This window comes from Triticum aestivum, chromosome 2B (assembly GCF_018294505.1).
Source record: "Triticum aestivum cultivar Chinese Spring chromosome 2B, IWGSC CS RefSeq v2.1, whole genome shotgun sequence".
Classification (NCBI taxonomy): domain Eukaryota; kingdom Viridiplantae; phylum Streptophyta; class Magnoliopsida; order Poales; family Poaceae; genus Triticum; species Triticum aestivum.
Window position 1 is genome coordinate 663,392,440 of NC_057798.1, and position 6,345 is coordinate 663,398,784.

General features: G+C 45.4%; 1 long non-coding RNA gene across 1 annotated transcript; it reads right to left on the minus strand.

Annotated features, from left to right (window-relative positions):
* Nucleotides 1-3,149: 3,149 nt before the first annotated feature.
* On the minus strand, nucleotides 3,150-6,166 carry LOC123041972 (uncharacterized). The gene is made up of 3 exons (XR_006418678.1): nucleotides 6,051-6,166; nucleotides 5,837-5,984; nucleotides 3,150-3,368 (listed from the first exon to the last, which is right to left on the minus strand). It is a non-coding gene; the product is annotated as an uncharacterized lncRNA (long non-coding RNA).
* Nucleotides 6,167-6,345: the final 179 nt, after the last annotated feature.

The following is a 6,345-nucleotide window of genomic DNA, read 5'->3' on the forward strand; positions in this document are numbered from 1 at the left end:
GCCATGCTTCGAAGTCTAGCTCAAGGTCCTCCTGCTAGTCAGGCAGCATACGACAACGAATCCCTACTATATATCTCTGTGTTTTTTAACCGGTTTGTCACCTCTCCCCTTCGACTCTCCTTGCAGCGTCGTGCGTATGTTTTATCTAATAACACGTTCTCGTCTCCGTTGTTTCGATTTACACATGCAACATTTCAAAATTAGAATCGCTCAACCGATGAGCGGAATGCAAACCAAATATAGCTGAGAAAAAAATGTGTATGCTGCACCCAACCAATAAAATGCGGCTTGGTGGCCCACTTGCCTAATAATCTCGGATGAAGAGAATATGCTCATCCACTCCCGCTTCCACGATTGTCTCAAAAAAAAACTCCCGCTTCCGCGAGGTAGAGCTCGAGCTTCTTTGTCGGCACATCGGCCTCCTCCTAGGCGGCCGACGCTTTTCAATCCTCCCAGATTCCGACCATTCCAATGTCGGAGTCAAGCCTCGTGAAACTAAAGAGGCTAGATGTATTTGTCACATCGTCACCCATGAAATCAAAGAATATCTTTTTCTATTCATTTTGGCGGTATAAAAGTATATGGTGGACTCCTAAACTACTCTGATGTATTCCCTCCGCGGGGTTTGTACATGGCTACAACCTATTCAGGCATTCATCATAGTCTTGTTCGAATATTTCAAAGTGTATTGTCCTAGAAAAAAGGTTAAAATGTGTGTTGCAAAAAGAAAACAGGATTTACTATGAAATGATAGACGGTGAAGTTGCTTTTTATTGCTCAAATTAAATAAAGTCTTTCACAAGCTTCAGCCCAACAAACATAGGTGGTTCATCAAACCATGATTTGACTTGTTGGTCATGATCATACCTAGATAGAGTATCTACGACGGATGTGGAGTATCTGCTTCCGAGATCAAATGCTCCATGATGAACGGTAAAATCAAAAAATAGTAATAAAAAATCTGAATTTTTGTGTGGTAAACTTTGACAAATGTTTTGTATGCTTACAAAATTTCAGCACGAAAAGCATTCGTGAAAGTCGTGTAAAAAAATCGATGCTCCAAAAATGCTACTAGTTTTGAAAACATTTTGGAGTGCTATTTTTGTATTATTATTTTTTTGCCACGACTTCCATGAATGTCATTTCGTGCTAAAATTTTCTAAGCATACAAAACATCTGTCAAAGTTTACCGCAGAAACAATTCAGAACATTTTGATTTTTTTTAACTATTTTTTGATTTTACTGTTCATCAGGGTGCATTTGAACTTAGGACCAAATAGGACTTTCGATCTGCGAGCCCATTTGCATATCAAGGACAAGTAGAATAACTTACTTCCGCAAACTCATTCACGAGCACCACACAATCTGCGAAATTTGGTGCATGGTTGGGAAAGATCCCCATTCTGCATGGTTGTCAAGATGGGAATGGGCCGACCCGGACCTGCCTGTGGCCCCAAGGCCAATATATGAGGCCATGGGTCGGCCCATTTCATAAGAACTTTGTGCCTCACTGACCCATTGGGTAAATGAGGCCGACCCAAAACTTGGCAAATCTTTACACAGTGACACCATATGTAATACACCCACTCGTATAACACTACTTGTTCATGTACTTGTACTAGTGCAACTCGTATTGTCCTACTATACTACTGCCTGTTCCCCTTTCTTTCAAGTTGGAAAATAACTGAAACTAGTCATCATTCATGAACATACATCTGTAATCTTAATCTATGAAACACTGAAATTACTATAGAAAGAATTACTGTAGCGAATCATTCATGAACATACATCTGTAATCTCTTAATCTTTCGATCTTGTGTTGGAACGAAAGAACTACTGTAGATTCATAGTAGAACGAAGGAACCGAACTGAAAGTACTGCAGAACCAACACCAAGCAGCTATTGCAGACAACTGACAAGAACCAAAACAACAGATGCACTGCCTTCAAGCTGCGCTGGGAAAGGGGCTAGAGGAGGAAGCCGGCAAGAGTCTGACCTGCGAGCTGAACAGGATGACGACCGGAATGGAACAGGACGAAGACCGGAATGTTAAGGTCGACGGCGACAGGGACCGCGGGGCGCGAGACGGCGAGGTTGACGGCGACTGAGACGACGGGCGTAGCAGGAGCGGGAGGAACGCCGGCGGCGACAGATATGTTCAAGGGCGGCCGACAGAGATGCGGGGGCGGCCTGGGCGGCCGGCAAAGATCGTCGAGGGCGGCGGCAGGCATAGCTAAGTTGGCTGGGTCGACCCGTGGCCATTGGGTCGCATGAGGCCGGCTCTCGTTGACCCGTATATGATTCAGGGCCAACCCACCTGGCCCATTGGCCTTACTTTTTGGGCCGGGGCAGTGACTCAGCGGGCCCACCCGGCCCACTCTCATCTTGACATAGTTGGAATAGCGACTTGGCTATCAAGAATTGCCAACGATTCAATTACATTCCACTGGATAGCCAAATGCAAACCTTTGTTTAGCGCTAAGATCATCGCCGATTCAACGTCATGGACATAGAAAAATCCATGGCAGTAATAAAAATACCGAGTTTCCTATATGAAGCCTATCAACCTATCGCAGTATAGTAGGAGTACTAGTTTTGAATGCGCGGTAAGACAGGGAGAGCCACGTGGTTAGGAACCACAAAAGATCTTGCCAATAGTTGTTTTCTGCTCCGGTGGGGTCTTTGCATGCGGAAAGGACAAGACCAGGAGCTGTACTTTCCGGTGCGGTCTTTATATCTAGCACAATGCAACAACTCATATAATCTACTAATATCTGTCGGGAAATACTTGTCATCAAAATGAATAAAAGGGTCCCTTTTCTCATTCTAATGACAAGTACAGTCCTAGATATATCCCCTTTTATTCATTTTGATGATAAGTATTTCCGAAAATTCTAGATACATTTTTTTTTGCGGGAAATCTTTCGGTCTATTCATCTTCAATCATGGCAGTACAACGAATACCAAAAATAATAAAAATTACATCTAGATCCGTAGAACACCTAGCTACGACTACAAGCACTGAAGCGACCCGAAGGCGCGCCGCCGTCATCGCCCCTCCATCGTCAGAGTCGGGCACAACTTGTTGTAGTAGACAATTGGGAAGTCGTCGTGCTAAGGCCCCATAGGACCGGCGCACCAGAACAACAATCGCCGCAGATGAAGAATAACATAGATCGGAAGGATCCAATCCAAAGACACACGAACGTAGACGAACACCAACGAGATCCGAGCAAATCCACCAAAGATAGATCCGCCGGAGACACACCTCCACACGCCCACCAACAATGCTAGACGCACCACTGGAACGGGGGCTAGGCGGGGAGACCTTTATTCCATCTTCAGAAAGCCGCCGCCGTTTCGTCTTCCTGAGCAGAACACAAACCCTAACAAAATTGAAAGAAACGACTAAAAACGAAGCCCTCCCGCCGGCCCTTGGCAGGATCCACCGCGCCTCCATGGCCCTAGGGCCACCGGAGACGAGGTGGACCTGCGTCGGAGCCGGCGAGAGGCAGAAACCCTAGCTGCTTTTTATAGGAGGAGGAAGAGGCGGCTGTGGTGGTCTTTGTGGTGTTGTTGTGTGAGCTTTGGGTTGGGAGACGGCGATGGCGATCTAGATACATCTTTTTTTATTCATTTTGATAACAAGTATTTTCGGACGGAGGGAGTAATATACTAAGTACATACTCCTACTCCTACCTAGATGCAACCGGCCCATGCCCAGGTAACAAACCTAGTTTTAATCAATGTGTACGTACTCTACTTAACCAAGGAGTAAAAAAAGACTGCTAATGAATCAATAATCGTCATGCGTTGGGTTATGATATTAATTGCATTGATTACTCTGTGTTAATGAAACTATACTTATATTAATCCCACGTGAAGGACGCGTGGTTAGATAAATCAAAGATCTCAGCTCACGTGATGGAGCACGACCTGTTTCCTGCTGGTCGCCTCCAGGGATTACCCGGGGGGGACCACAAACGTCGCTTTTCGAAGATAGCCACAGGCCCACAGCCCACAGCCCACAGCGTGCGAATGCACGTGTGCGGTGCGATTGAGCGCTTTGACGATGCAATGGCAGCTGATTTGCCTTCTGTTGGAAACTCCGTCTAGAGTTTTCAAACTTTGTGTACAACCTTTAATTTGTGCCAAATTTTTCTACCTAAGCCAGATATTTAGTCCAAACATTCTGTGAAAAGTGTGCAAGTGCAATACGACATACAAAATCCACTAGGTAAACATTTGAAATTATTAATTTGAGTACAACGTTAGATGTCGTTTTTGTGTGCGAATGAATGCTTGTTGTCGCCCGAGCTTGTGAATCTTGCAGGAGAATTACAATGTGACAAAAATTTAAACAAAGACAAGGATATAAATCTAATCCATCACATCGGCTTCGACATCCGGCCCATGTGAAAAAAAATCAACCAAACCCTTCTTGTCCCACACTGCACTGCTCCGTTTTCTGACCCCCACACCGAGACCGCGATGCCGCCCCCTAGATCATGCCGAACCTTCGACGCTCCATCTCGTTGCCTCGGCGGCAAGCCATCACCGGGAGAAAAAAATGGCTTAAAACAAAGTAGGAGATGGAAGGGCAGACAAATAGGGAAAATTTTGGAGGTAGTGTTATGTGTCTATGGATTCATGGAGGTGTGTGTTTGATGTTTTGACTTGGAGAAGCCCGATGCTCGCGGCGAAGACAGGATAACTAGCCCTGGTTCGTTCTTACTTTTTGACTTCAACTCTTCAGGGCCACCGATGCTGGTACGCACGGTGACACGCCTTCAAGTCGGTTCGTTTGATGCACTGATCATATGCCTTCATTTCTGAGTCGGACAAGTAAACAAAGGAAAATATGTGTCTTGTGCAAACGTTTTCTGGTGTGAACTTCATTTATTCATTTTGGCGGTTAAACAGCTTGCTCTGTCGCCGACGGCTGCAACTATAAGTGGCCATCCCTCGGGCCGGGCCGGGCCTAATCAAGCCTGATGCGAAAAATTTAGGCCCGGGTGTCGGGCCTAAAAATCAGGTCCAAGCCTGGCCAGCCAGTGTAAAAGCCCGCCAGGCCTTAGGCCGGGCCCTTCGTTAACGCGCTAATATGGCGGGCCTGGGCCCAGCCCGGCCTTCGGGCTTGAAATCTAGGCCCGTGGACAAGGTCGGGCCGACCGGGGCAGGCTGCCCATGGCCAGGTCTAGCTGCAACGAATAGCACCAGCAGGTTGAATGCGTATTTTCCTAAAAAAAACAGGTTGAATGTGTATGCGATGTCCGCCAGTGAACATGTGCAATCAAAGTGGAACGAGAAGACACTCCAAGAGCTGCGCCAACTATGCGGTGCCACAAAAGATCTACGGGGCTCACGCGCTGGCGCTACAATAACTTTTTCTGCTGTTAGGTCTTCCCACCTCTCGTACGGACATGGGCAGGGGCGGAGCCAGGATTTGGACATAAGGGGGGCTAAGGAGACTTGACGATAGATTATTCTAGATAATATACATAGTCTGCCGAGTACAATGACTTTTGGACATAAGCTAGAATGAAAATGAAGATAATATGTAGAGTACTAGAGTGATTAATAAGGCTCATGAGTCATGATTTCTTTGTTATTGCAGAAAAATAGTCAATAAAAAGGGATAATTAGTTATTAATTTTGTGCCTTTTGATAAATATATGATCTTTATCTTCTACTTCCTCTGTATGAAAATATAAGATGTTTTTTGACACTATGACGGAGGGAGTATGTAAGTAAATTGTATGGCTTATAAAAAATAATTTAGTAAATGTAGTAACCAGTAATCAATCTAAAAAGTAGAGACTGTATACAACTTTACCTTCATTAGATCAAGATGAGTAGACATAATTAACGAACAACAATGCCCAGATGCCGTGGCCCGGCGGCAGAGTGTTGCTTCGAGAGCGCCAACGATCCAGTCAGTGTGAAATCCATCACGGCAAGTCGCAAGCATTCTTGAAGGGCCACTGAGATTGAAAAGAGATAGTTGTATTAGACTACCTTTTAGGCTTCAGGTGATGTATATGTCATACCTTCAGGTTTTAGACTGCAACGAACCAGCGGTCGAATTCACGCGGCAGTTCCCTTTCTTGGTGGAGTGGCGGCAGCGAGGCGGCGGCGCTAGGGTACTAATAAGAGAAGATCTATTTTTTTCAGTAGATAGATGGGAATTAAAGAGAAGATAGAAATTATCAGTGTACCCTCGTCCGATCCAGATGGCCTAGGGCCTAGGGCCTCGTAGGTAGGCCCCTTTGTTTTTCATTGGGCCATGTAAGTCTGCTGGGCTTAATCCCTAATTAGTGCTAATTATCTGTGTGTTGCCATTAT